The sequence below is a fragment of the Coptis chinensis genome, chromosome 2 (assembly GCF_015680905.1).
Source record: "Coptis chinensis isolate HL-2020 chromosome 2, ASM1568090v1, whole genome shotgun sequence".
In the NCBI taxonomy this organism is placed as follows: domain Eukaryota; kingdom Viridiplantae; phylum Streptophyta; class Magnoliopsida; order Ranunculales; family Ranunculaceae; genus Coptis; species Coptis chinensis.
The window spans coordinates 81,474,454-81,489,207 of NC_141457.1; the positions used below are offsets into that span (position 1 = coordinate 81,474,454).

General features: G+C 36.6%; 1 long non-coding RNA gene across 1 annotated transcript; it reads left to right on the plus strand.

The window, feature by feature from the left end:
* Positions 1–339: 339 nt before the first annotated feature.
* LOC147518222 (uncharacterized) lies at positions 340–1,718 on the plus strand. The gene is made up of 3 exons (XR_015211739.1): positions 340–460; positions 893–1,190; positions 1,282–1,718. It is a non-coding gene; the product is annotated as an uncharacterized LOC147518222 (long non-coding RNA).
* The last annotated feature ends 13,036 nt before the right edge of the window (positions 1,719–14,754 follow it).

Consider the following 14,754-nt stretch of genomic DNA (forward strand, 5'->3'; position numbering starts at 1 on the left):
AGAAATTAAATACCTGATTTTACTTGAATAACAAAAGATTTTATTGCGAGAAAAAAAAAACTACTCCATTAACACTATTACAAGAAAACTTAAAGCTTTTTTTTCTAAAATGAAAACACATGCATGAATAAGGGTGCAGACGGATAGCTGAATATCCGAATCCGATTCGTATTCGTATTCGTATTCGAAAAATAGGATATTATCCGAAATTTTCAGATATTGGATTCGGATTCGGATAAATTTTCACATCCGAACAGGTTTTCGGATATGGATGCTGGTACTATCCGTCGGATATTATCCGAATCCGATTTAATTAATATAAATATATTATTATATTAAAACTATAAAATATAAATACAAATTTAATTTAGTTTAGGGTTTTTTTGTTCTTCAAACCTAATCTCAACGCCGCCACCACCACTCCTCTTCTTCTTCCTCAAAGCACCACCACCACGCAAAGGTATGTGATTCATCAAAGCACCTCGATCTTCTTCTTCTTCTTACAATCTTCTCCAATCTTTTTTTTCTTTTAAACCTGAGTTGAACTTGCAAAATATGCTTCCCTTACTGTTTCTTTCTATTTATTTTAAAATAGACGAAATAGAGGCAAATTTATGTTGGAACGAATAGTTGACTGTATATGAAGTGGATTTGGGCATGTGTTCTGCACATCAAGTGGTAGTCAAACGGTTGAACGAAACAATGGGATGCTTAACATTATTTATACCGAACTTATGTATATTTCAAATAATGAAGCCAGGCAACCTGTTTCTTCTTATTCTTTTGGTTAGAAGAGGAACACATTTTTGATAAAAAAAAACTATTTTTTGTGTATGGAATGACTATAAGCATGGGTTGTGATTTTTTGTTGTTGATGTGCTAATTTGTGCAGGTTGAGACCCTAAAGAAAGCCTTATCGAGCAAAGAAGGACAAATTTTAAAGTCTCCTCGAGAATCGAGATAATGTAAAAACGTCTATGCACACTCCTCCACGCCCTCGCCGATTGAGCATAGAGAATTCTGCTATGAAGACTGAGAAGGTGGTGAACCTGGACAACAAGAAGGTCTCTAAAACCCCTGTAGTTGAAGAAAAGTTCAGGGTAGAGGACATTCCAAGTCGTCCCCGAAGATTGAGCTTGGAAGGACCAAATTACGGAAAAGATCACTCACAGATCAGAGGGTCAAAAAATGTAGGCTCCTTGTAACTTAAATCATCAAAGTTCTGAAGTACTTCTGAAATTGGCACCATGTTTTTGACCTATTTAAGTTGTCTTCAACTAGTTGCAGGTATCTGTGAATGGTGCTTATAGAGCAAGAGTAGATCAATGTATCTCTCCCCATTCTTAATACAATTGCAACAATAGCAGCAGTGATTTTAGCAAATGTGAAAATGCAGAAGCCAGCAACAGCAGTAGAAATCACAGTGATGGCAGTTCAGTGGCAACGGTATATGACACTGCTCCTCGTAGTCCTACTTTAGCTTGCAATAGCAGAATAAGAGGAACAGAAAGTAGGATAAGAAGACCCATCCAATTACTAAAGACACCTAAGCCTCCAACACCAAGTGAGTTCAGTCTTTCCAGGAAAGTGAGTTACTTTAAGGAATATGGTTTTGGACAAATATAAGAGGTTGAACTGTTGAAGTTTGTTTAACAGGTTGATTTTGTGAATGAAGCATGAACTGATAAACTGCTATGTTAATTTAGACACTTTTGACAGGTGGTTTGTTTAATAGGTTGATTTTGATGAATGAGGTACTGCCTCTGTTAATTTATACAAGACAGTTTGCCATTCATTAGAACATGATTTGGACTGTACCAGGTGATAAGATCCATGAAATCACGAAAGCTCATTATGAAATCATGAAAGCCCATATTTAGTGATTGGATCGGATATTATCCGAATCAGATATCGGATTCGGATATTATTTTATACATCCGTCGGATACGGATTCGGATGTGAGTGACAAATTTCGGATTCGGATTCGGATGTAGGCATATCCGAATCCGAACCTATCCGTCTGTAGCCCTATGCATAAATATGGAATGAATGGAGTGAGTCCAAAATGAAATACAAATCAATCCATTTCAAGCTTCTCTTTTCCACGTGAACCAACTCCCACCATTAATAATATTAACTTTTATTTTATCTCCAAATCAAAACAAATTGATACCTTGTATATTTTTACACTATTAGCACCTAAATCTAGTCAACTTCATTAATGTCAATACAAGGTGTCAATTTTTGCTAATTATTTGCATATTTTGTCTTGACTTGCATAATGACTCATCCAATCTTGTGGGCTCACATAGTAGGTCTACGTGCTGCGTCCAGTGGTGAGCCGATCTTTTGGAGTCTCAGTTCATTTTTGGCATTTTTATAATTTTCCGTCTTTGCATAGAGTTCGTCGCACTGATCATCTGAACAGCTCACTAATCGAAATTGGAGTTCCGGTTCAAAATATATGAGCTTCAGAAGTCTGATGTTTATGTGCACGTAATTCCTTTCTAACATGGAATCGTCTTGTTAGAGTTCCTGGGCTTTAGGCGGGTTTTGTTAAGCTTTGCATGAGCTAACTCAGAAAGTTTTACATAATAGACACACTATTTCGTGCTTAAACACTGGTTTTATCCTCATTTTTACGTTGGTTGTGCAAACCTGCAAAAGTACAAAAATACGATTATTTCATGATTATTAAGTACATAATTAACCGAAATGTTATGTCTCTATGGATGCTTATCATCAGGTGATGTAATCTTGTCTTTGATATAGTTGAGGATCTCCCTCACTATACTCTAATTGTAATGGCCTTTCTGGTCTTGCCCTACATTAATAAAATTTACTTATAAAAAAAGTAATAAATGTTTCTTATTTCTTCCAATGTTCTTTATTCTTTGGGCTCCAAATATTGCCCGACCAAGGCATATTTTCTTTTGCTAATGATTTTGTTTTACTTTGACCAATAAACTACCATTGGTTCCCACATTAAAAAAAAGTTCGAGATAAAACATAAGCAAGAGTAGGTGCATCAGTATAAAGAAAGACCGTCTTCCCGTCCGCCTACCCTTCATGAAAGTTTAAACCACACATCTTCCCTCTCTCACACAATATTATATAACATTTCTCATTAATAAATCGACCAAACAAGAGAAACCTTCAAGTCTTCACCAATATAAATATTTAGAGACCCCAATTTGATTTGTATTATAAAGACAACAAAGACCTAGCTTCAGTATCAGGGCCGGCCCTAAGTTTCCAAAGGCCCAATGCAAAGTCCGCAACATAGGGCCTATTTGTTTATTTTTTCTGGGCTATTGTTTGGGGTTTTAATACCATAGTGGGTTTTGTATAGCTTAATGGTGCCTTTAGTTTCGGTTTAATTTGGAGGCCCTATGTCACACCCCGAATTTCGACAGAATTCGGAAAAACATTATTTGTTCCCGACTCTTCGATCTCCGAGGTGTGACCCACTCTCAACTCCCAAAAACCCATAAACAGTTTAAATATGCGGATAATTAAAAACCAATAAAAATTTCAATTAAATAAATGTCATCTTCATTACAAAAATTCATCAAATAAGATTAGGTTACAAATCTCTTTTCAATAACTATTTAATTAACATTACAAATGAAACTACAAATAATATTTCCTCAACTGAAAATCTATATCACCTTAAGGGAAAACAAAACCTATCTTGAAATGCAACGCTAACGCAACCCACAAGCAGCAACCAATCTTCTTCAACACTAAACTTATCAAGACTTATCAACTGTGTTCATTTAATGAGCACACCCGATAAGCAAACATGCAAATCGGGTCAGCATTATAAAAATGCTGGTGTGAGTAGCCCTAAAATACAACATATACTTATACCAATATATACACAAACCATACAGCAGTTAGTTCCTCCACCGAGACGCCTTAACTTTCAACGACTAATATAACATCCTTTAGTACAATAAGTAAGGCAGGTAGTTCCTCCACTGAGGCGCCTTAACTTCCCACTAACCACACAACAAACCCTACTCATAATAAAAAGACATTTAGTTCATCCACGAGACGCCTTAGGTTCTAACTAAACTATAACCAGCCAAGCATATACAATCATCTATCTAAAGATACATCATTAACCAACACATTTCCATAATTATATTAATTAAGGTTTTCTTTGCGTGTCCTTAAAATTCACGTCGTATCTATGTCTTACCTAGTTTCCCTGGCTACCACAATCGCTACCCAACGCCGAACATGTACATCCACATGCCTCCCCTTACATAATGTACCACTCCGTGCGTAACTACCCTGAGCGGGATGCCGCACACCAGGTAAATCCTCACACGGAAGCCATTATGTAAGTAATGCCACTATTCGGCATAAAATATCGCGCGTCTCGTTCTATTTTACGAACGGAATAATCAAGCCACTATTCGGCTACGCTAGGAGGGCCATTCAGCTTAACTGAAACGCCAGGAGGGCCAATCACATTACTTACGCCCGAAGGCCATTCAGATTAACTGAAACGCCAGAAGGGCCAATCACATGAGTTGTGGTAGCTAGGTTCTAGGATTTTCGTTACGTAGTTTATTCAAGTGTCATCTATTTATGACTCATAGTAATTCCATTATATCACGTGCAGGTCGATTACCTTATTGCACTAAGCCACAATATTTAGAAATATCTCAATTATATCTCATAACAACTTTTATTCTTTCACGTGCCAATATATTATTGCACTACGCCACAATCCCGTGGGAAATATCCACAAATACTATACTACCTCATAGTAGCATCTCACATATATAATAATGGAGTGTTTATACATTTATTTCTCCCAAACATATTGCATTATATATATATCCCAACATATTATATAATATCACAATATCAACGTCAAATCTTAATTAGATAATGACCACCAAATTTATACAATTTACAACATAAAATGCAGCACAATTAAACAGTCCACAGTCCACAATCAAAGCCCAATATATATATGTTTTACACACTACTCACGTCAAATCTAAATTAGATAATGACCAACCAAGTTATACAATTTCCGATAACATTTTATTACTACATTTGTCCATATAATCAAATGTGTGAAAAACTGGAAAAGTCAACATTCCGCAGTCAACGGTCAACGGTCAAAGTCAAAATCAACACGTCATGGTCGAAGTCAACACATCATGGTCGAAGTCAAATTGTCATTGTCAAAGTCAAACTGTCGTTTCTATGTTCAACAGGTTCATGGTCATAGCCATAGTTCATGGCTAAGGTCAAAGTCAAACTGTCGTTTCCATGTTCGACAGGTTCAGGGTCATAGCCATGGTTCATGGCTAAGGTCAATGTGCATGGCTTATGGGCTCATGACCAAGGTAATGGTTCGGACCTAACTGGCCAAGCCCAAACCTTAGAACCCGAAAGTCTAAACCAACTTATTATTCAACCTGACCCAATTAGATATATTTTAAATTATATGACCAGCCCAAAAACCAAAATTGGAAACTGGCTCAAAACACCAATGGATTCGACCCGGAGAATTTAACTGAAACCGGCCCAACATTTAAACTAAAACTGGTCCACAACTTAAACTAAACTGGGCCCAAACTAAACCAAATAAACCGGCCCAAAACCAAAAACTAATATGGTCCGGCCCAACTTAATTAGACACAAGTCCAAACAGTTATACACCGGCCGAGAGAACCTTTCGATCATCTCTCCATCATCCCTCCCCAAAAGAATGACACCGCTTGCTTCCAGCCACCCCAACATCCTTCACACACCACCCACACCGATCTAAGAGAAAATGGGGTGGGTGAAAAACCCCACCACTTTGCTTCACCAAGCACCCCCGATTTTCAATTAGAAGAACACTTCAAAATTTGTTAAATCCGACCACCATTACTGTTCTTAGGAGTTTTCGAACCCCCACAAACTCCCTACCACCACCATTCATCAAACCCCAAACAACACTAACCAAAACAGTTCAAAACAATGAAAAATAAAGACAAAAATCGCATCCTTTAGTAACACAGTAAAGGCGTTCGGCGCCATTAAAGCTTCCCTCAAAGCTTTGGCAGCACCTTGACAACCTCCCACCACCACCAATCGTAATCCCTCTAATCAACAACCCAACCCACGAAACAAACCAACACAGTTAGAGGGCAGTTCGAATTGATGGCCGGCGCCTCCATTGACAAAGTTCCAAAGAGTTTTGAACTGTTCCAACAGTTCAAACTCATATACTCCCAACCCCACAACACAACAACAGTTTTTCAATAGAGTTTTAACAACATACGGATCTACTTGAATAAAACAATATAAAAGAGTAGTATAAAAACAAAAACAGTAGACAGTATACCGACATACGAAAACTACAAATCTGGTGAAATAGCAAAATAGCTACTCACCTGTATTCACAGCTCCTACGAATCCTCCCAGCCCGAATCGTCGCGCTCCACCCTCCAGCAAACGAGCTTCTAGCTCTGCCTCCATTTTTATTATTTTTATTATCTTAAAAACCATATTCTCTAGAAAAATGTGTTTATATACTTGGGTCTGAAACCCAAGCCCAACACAGACTCGGGCCCAGAAACCAGGGCCACATGTCCCGAGTCCAATCCGACCGATTTTTAAATAAATAAATTTAATTAATTAATAAATAGATAAAAACGTATTTTAAAAATACGGGCGTTACACCCTATGCAAGGGATTAGACAGCATAGGCCCAGGGTCGGCCCTGTTCAATATCAACAACATTGCAAAATCAAATGAATATGGAAATCATTTCTCTTATCCTAATCTCTCAACTTCATAATAACCCGAAAATTTTTTACAAATTTTTCAATTTCTCTAAACTCGCTTTCTAGGCTACCCCATTTTAGATTTAGATGAGCTAACTAAACACCTCTAAAATCCTACATATAAACCCACAAGATCTAGATTTAGATTTGTCAATAACTTTCTAACTTCCAATGTTAACTCTTTAATTTACATCGATCACCAAGATATATATAGGTGATTTCCGTTATATATATATATATATATATATATGGTGATTTCCATTTTTGGGGAGATGATCTCCATGTTGTGGAGATCACATCCCCAGAAAATCAGTTTTTAGTTCATTCTATAAGTAGGTAGGATTCCGTATGTCAATTATGTATGTCGACGTAGCCAACCTATATATATACCAACATATATATATTCCGTATGTCAAGTTCCGTTTACCACACTTTTTATATATACCATAGTTTATATCATGTCTTACAACTTTACGTACAATGTAAATTATAACCTAATTTTTTGTGAATGTGTTCAAATAACCATAAAAATCACTTTTACAAATTTTCAACTCATTTGATAATGTTTAACTAGGCCAAAAGATGATTGCAAAATCGAAAAATTTGAGTTGTTTAACAAAAATCAAAATTGAGAACGATTTTTAACTAGATTAGAGATTTTTAAATGAGACGAATTTTTGTGGAGATGTTATCAATAGTTATAAGTATATCATATCCACAAATTATTAGCACTTAACTCATCTTGTAGGGGGGTGTGGTATAAACTATGGTATAAAAAGTATGGTAAACGGAACCTTACTTAACAAAACAGGTATAAAGCAAGGCGATCTTGATAGCCAACGGCTGAGATTCAATTTAAGGGGGTATAAATCAAGGGTCGAGACGAGTGCCACGATGACAGCCCATGAGTTGGATTAGAAATTAATTAGATTCTTAATTGTGAAATTAAACAAAAAAAAAAGCCCCTTTGTTTTCTTTAGAAATGATTAATTGCAAACTTTAAACACAATTAAATTTTTACGTGCACCGATTTAACCACTATGACGGCCAATGAGTTGGATTAAAAATTAATTGGATTCTTAATTGTGAAATTAAACAAAAAAATTCTTTGTTTTCTCTAGAAATGATTAATTGCAAACTTTAAACACAATTAAATTTTTACGTGTGCCGATTTAAATTTCTTTTATACGTCCAAACGCTAGACTAGTAAAATCTTACTAAAGGACCAGGGCATGTGCTTACGTTAACCCCCTCTTTATTTGTAATTTAGTACTCTCTTTTTGCAATTAAGAGTAGCTCTTCATCATTTCTTATTTGCCCAAGACTCATGAAGACATGAACAGGCGCAACCATTTTCTTCTCTCTCTCATAAAACAGACGATGAGTTTTTAAAGCCAAAGGCATCATTTCTATTGTTTTTGACCATCAAAGGTTTTCCACAAACTTATGCAAGTATTTTTGTTAGAAAATTAATTATTATTTTTCTTATTATTTTGACTGTTTTAGTATCTCTTCAAACTATTGATTTCTAGAATTTTCTTGACTTCCATATTGGAATGGTTACAAGGTTGCTGGGGAACTGATGGGAGCAATGGACGTCACGACAAAGACAGCGAACTTGACATTCATCACGGATGATTCAATTTCGTCTAAATCATTCAACTATTCAAGGATGATTCTATCAAATATATACACACTCATCTATATTTATTTTGAATGCAGTTTCCTAATTGCATCGGAGGCATAAGCTTTGGTGATTGGGTCGACAAGTTATCATAGTCAATATAAGAGATTAAGCAAAAATTCGTTCTTTAGTATCTTTAAAATATTAGTAGCGTTGATTCTAAAATCACGTTTAAGCGAATGTTGTAAAAAAGAAATTGTAAGATCATGCAAGTGCTGCTTTGATCAATCGATTCTTAATAGTAGCATTGTTGCGCTAATTCCCTTAAGTGTGCTGCATTTCTTTGAAGGTTCTTTAATCTTGAATAAGAAAAATGTGTTACTATTGATTTATTGTAAAATGTGTGCTTTCTGATTTCAAGAAAATGTTTATTGGTTTTATTCCTCAATTTTATTAATTTCTCAGTTGAAAAGTTCATTGGACTAAATAGATAATTGATATTATATGATTAATACTCATCAGATAAATATTTTTATGGGGATTATTTATATTTAGATTTTTACAGTTCATCTCTAAATATTTTTTTTGTTATTTTGGTTCCACGAAGTTTCTTACTGTGGAATAGAACTTGATGGAATGTTGTACTCAAGACGTTTAGATTTCCACAGTACGTAATGGTTTAGGATGTCTTGGTTCCTAAACATCTTTAGGAAATAGATTATAGATAGTTACTTACGATTGTTTGTCGGTTTTACACCTCAAATCTTCTTTTTGTCAAGCCGGATAACTCTTAGGCTTCGCTTTTAAGTGGAAAAAGATGAATATTATTTACATTCGGTATGTCAAAGTTTTTCCATATTCTAAGAGCTCCATAGATGCTCCAAGGGAGCCTTTTAAGTTGATCAAGTGCTCTGTTTTAATGAGGATACGAATGCATTAGTTCTGTTTTAATGGGGAGACGAATGTGTTTCTTCAATCCTAGAGTGAAAAATACTCACTTGAATACACACACACACACAAAATTACTGACTTAGTAGTACATAAAACAATGATTTGGAATTAATTTATTCTCACGGCCTATATATGTGCATTTGAGTCACCGGAAAGTGACCCTTCTATTTTTCAAACTTAAGCATCCACGTTAAGTATATATTTTTGAGTTTCTAAAGGAGTAAATTAAATATCTAGGTACAGTCTATAGTTACATCTTTATCCTGATCAATGTTCCCTTAATCCATATGCATATAACAACATTATTAGACTTTGTTATGTATACATGACTTTCCAATAAGATACTCAATACTTCCCAAAGCTAGCATTACCTGAACTAAATGTATTTATTTTGTTGCATTGAATTAAAATTGTATTTGTTGATATTGTATTGGTCATTATTTTGACTTTTGAGTTTGTGTTTTAAAAAAAGTGTTATACACCTTTTATGTTTGATAGAAACTTTGCAGAGTCTTATTTCAAGTTACAAGATGGCATAAGTTAAGTTTTTTGGTGTTTCAAGTTCACTAAAGGTAGTACTAATGCCAACCCGCATAGCTTTTGAAATGAAATATGCACTTGGTGGATAGGTTTTGTGGCATATACATGCAATATCGACTGCTTTAGTGAATATGACATTGGTGATCTAGACCGCTCAACCTCCCGAGTTTATGTGCATTCAATTAGTTTTTCTTTGTTCTGATTTAGTTGTAGGCCTTTTTATTTATACATATACAACCAAACATGTCAATCACTGATCACTAATGATACGATGTTCCAGATTCAAGGCGCAAGTCATACTTGCATAGAGTGTTGTGAAAGACTGTATGCACTTGGTGGTCAAAGTCCTCGCTGGAATTCTTATTGTACTATTGAAAATAACACTTTGAAAGCAAAAGGTAAGTGTACGTTGGATTGTGTTTTTAGGTCACTACATACAATTTGCTCTTAGTGTTCTTCTCATGGTGCCTCCCTTTTTGGGGTGAAAAAGTTTCATTTCTTCCATTCACTCTCGCAATGAAGAGGGTGTGCCATCCAAGACCTCTACTCCAATTCTAGGTGATTTGATGGGATTTTTACATTGGTGTTGGTTGAGTGATTGTTGATAAGAGCCCAAAACTGTAGTTTTAACCCTTTAATAATCATACTGTTAGACCAATTATGTGAATAATAAGTAAGAGTTAATACTGATTACGTGTTTTTATGCATTTCAGGCTTCAAAGTCCATTATGCTTGAAAATGTGCCACTTTAGCGAGATAAAGGAGCAAAAGTCAGCAGAACTTCCGAATGCCATATCTTTGGACTCAGACCTCGGATTGAGGCCTACCTTATGTCAAAACGACCGGCTCGGAAAGAGCTTTCCAATGGTCCAAGCCTTGACCCAATCAGAGGAGCAGAAGTGGACGAAAAGTCTGTGGAAGCCAACTGCAGCTGAAGAGGCCTTTTTAGGATCGAAAAGAATTGGGTTTTGGGCCCGATTCTCCGCCCAACCCATGGCTCCAAGCCCATGCACGAATTTTGATCTGGATGTATAAAACAAAAAAGCTTAGCTCTTTGTTAATGGTAGCTAGTTAGACCTAAATTAAGATATAGAATTCTAGATCTAGTTTTATTAATTAAATTAAGTTTTAGTTCCATTTAAATTCTTGTTTTAGATTAAATCTCTGAATCATTGTTCTTGATTGATTAGATAAATAAAGTAGTATTTTTATCAAGTTCGAATTTGTCATTTCCATTTTAGATCTAAATTCAATTCTTGTCATTGTTTTATTCCAGCCATTAAATTAGATTCATTATTGCTAAATTAAGTAATTCTCAATTTCTCACATTATGTTTAGTTTAGATTCAATGGTAAATGTTAGATTGATGACTCAAGGCTAAACCTCCATTAGAGGGGTTGATGAAGCCTTGATGAAAACTTAGTTGTTTAGTATAGAAACGTTGTAGAATCTATTCCACTATAGAAGGTCGTGTTTCGCCATGAGAATGGGTGGGCGACCTCACATGCTAGTTAGTACTTGGTAGAAATGCCATGAAAACTAGGGATTAGACTCGGAATTCTTGCCGTGAAACCGTAAGAATCGAGATACCACAATCTGTACTAGGTCATTAAGTTAGATTCGAGGTGGATTCGATTCCCCTCTAATTCCTTTATCTAGAGTCAAACAATAGTATTTCCATAGCATTTGTAGTTAATTTCTAGTAATCATCTTAATTAAGTATCGTAGTATAATATTTCGTAAAGCTCTCATTGACTTAAGAGCGACTAGTTAGACTTAGAAAACAATCCGTGCTAGAGAACTAGGAGTGGAACGAACTTCGTACTCCATTTAGTGCAATTCGCATTGAGAGTAGAAGCTTTGATAATAGACACGTAAAAGGATAAGTTTAGTTTACTTACGTTTGGATTCATCGTTCATTTCGTAGGTAAACTACTCATTTTACATTTATCAAATGGCGCCGCTGCCATCTTAGTTGCACTTTAGCATTGTTTTCTTTGTAGAAGTAGTTATTTTTAAGTCCCATTAAACCCACCCACCCTTTGTTTGATTCATACCGTGGTTTGCCGTTTCAGTTTTGGAAAAATTCGCGAGAAAATACACCGAAAGGCCGCCTTGCTTCAAAGAGAGCGACCAGCTATCTTAATGGAATTTCGTTTACAAGAGAGCGGCCAGCTTCAAAGAGAGAGCGACCAGCTATCTTCTTCGAGCTCGACATTGCCTTGGCGCCCAATACAATACTTAGCCGCCCCTTCTCACGAAAATTCAGGATTTCCACAGTTTGATTCGAACTTCGAGTTGCCAAGCTTTTCAGTGTTCTAATCTCTTATATACACTGAACACGCGTACACAAGACGCTATTCATAAGTGAAGCAAGGACGCTATCAGGTATTCCTTTCTTCCATACCTCGCATTTTCCAGTTAGAGGTTTTATACTAGTATATCAGAATTGTTTGGAGTGTTGCATGTTAGTTAAGCTCAACTTAGTCTTGCATGAGATTAAGGTCCGGGTCAAACAAAACAACAAACGTAATTACACCACAACAAACAAGTCTATCTAGTACACCACCCACGACACCTCTAACTACTATCACACACACCATACCTGACATAATGGCTGAAGAAAGAGAGACTCCTCTCTCCGACTTTTACAAAGCCTTGAGCGATAGCCCTAAGTCTTGCATCGTTCTAGCAGACCAACGGGGATTTTCAATCCCCCAAACATATTTAATTTGTTACCCGCTTTTCATGGGTTAGACCATGAAAAACCTTATCGGCTATTACGTAGGATTGAACAAGTCCTTACAACATTCCACCATCCTACTACGGTTGGTACGAACATGCATTAAACTAAGGGTATTTCCTTTCACATTAGCCGATAAAGGCGGCTTTGGTTAACTGCCAAAGCCTAATTCTGTGGACACGTGGGCTAAACTTGTTCAGCTGTTTATGGAACATTTTTACCCACCCCTAAAGACGGATGAAATGCTTTCCAAGATTCATTTCTTCCGGCTTAACCCCTCATGAATCATTTTCTCGAGGCATGGAATCGCTTCACCGATCTCCTTATAGAGTGTCCACACACCATAACCTAGCAAAAGACACGTTAGTTCGTGCCTTTTTCAAAGGACTTCAACATCACCATAAAGAAGTCCTTGACATAATGAATGGGGTAGTTTCCTAAGTAAAGGAGCCTCGAGGCTTACAAATTTTTAGAAGACCAAACTAAACGGAATAATAATTGGGGAGTGATGATATCCCCGGCCCGCTTAGTTCTTCTTCAAATCCAAGGCCGCTAGTATGTTTGAGAATAAAACCGATCCGAACTTAAAAATTTAATCAATCTCTAACTAAAAAGTGGAGGCTATTTCGCTCAACAAAAGCCTATCCCCGTCATGAATGTAAACTCCAACCCATGTAATTTCGTTTGAGTCCAGAGCACCACGACAATTATTGTCCTCTAGCTTATGAACAACAACCACTAGAGCAAGATAATGTTTACTCTATTAATAACTATCCTATTCCTAACGCCTTGAGACAAAGATCCCAACTTCAGTTGAGAAATAATCAACAAGTAACACCTCCAGTGGTACAATAATCAAAACGTTAGGCAAGCAAACAATTATAACCAAGCTTCACTTAGACAAGGACAAGGACAAAGTCAAGGGAATTATAATAATTATAACAACCAAAGCGCAACCTAGGCAAGGTCAAGCACAAGGTCAAAATAACTATAATAATTATAATACCAATAGAGGTATCGTTCGGTTAATAATAATAACTATCACAACCCACCCATAAATAATCAACGAGAGATAGTTCCAAATCGCACCCGTGACTACTACACCTACACAACCGGATCGTATCGACGCTTTATACAAAGTTACCAACAACTTTTCCAATCAATGACTAAATCAAACCAACGATCTTTACAATCAATAAATCGGGCATACAACAGTTAGCCCAAGAGAAAGCCCAACCAAAAGGCGTTTCCGTGTCAAGCTATACCAAACCCTAAAACAAAGCAAACACAGCCTTTGAGGTAAACGGTAATTCTAGTACGGAAACTACAATCGTAGGTGACCTAAATGCCATCACCACTCTCCGTTCTGGAAGAGTGGTTGATAACAAAGTAACTGCTCCTATAGTTACCCCATCGATTCCTACACCGGATATCGAACTAGATACCGAAATAGAAACCGAGGAGCCTACCACGGTAGAGGTACCCGCTTAAACCACAACCAAAGAAACCGAAAAGCCAAGGTTACACGACAGTAGAGCCATATCACGCTAAATATAGAGCTTAAACCACCGTTCCCTCAAAAATTAGCCATGCTAACTAGGGATACAAACTTTGAGGAAATTAGGAACGTTTTCAAGAATCTAACGATAAACCTCCCTTTTCTCGAAGCTATTAAAAAGCTTCCTAACCACGCTAAGTTTCTTAAAGAGTTGTGCACTACTAGGCGAAGACTAACATACCCAAAGACGCTTTTTAACCGAGCGGTTCCCAACTTTATCCGAAAATAATGGAATTGTTAAGTACAAGGACCCTGGTCGTCCTACTGTAAAATGCACCTTAGGAGATTCCCACACGACGACCGCTTTATTAGACCTGGGGGCGAGTGTTAACTTACTCCCATATTACTTGTATAAACAAATAGGTCTACAGAAATGCAACCTACAAAAATAACGCTGCAATTAGCGGACGTGTCAATTAAGTATCCTAAAGGTGTAGTGGAAAACGTGCTTGTTAAGGTTCGTGGATTTCTACTATCCTGGCTGATTTTGTTATCCTCGATACGAAGTCGCTAATGACTCCGTCACCGATCATCT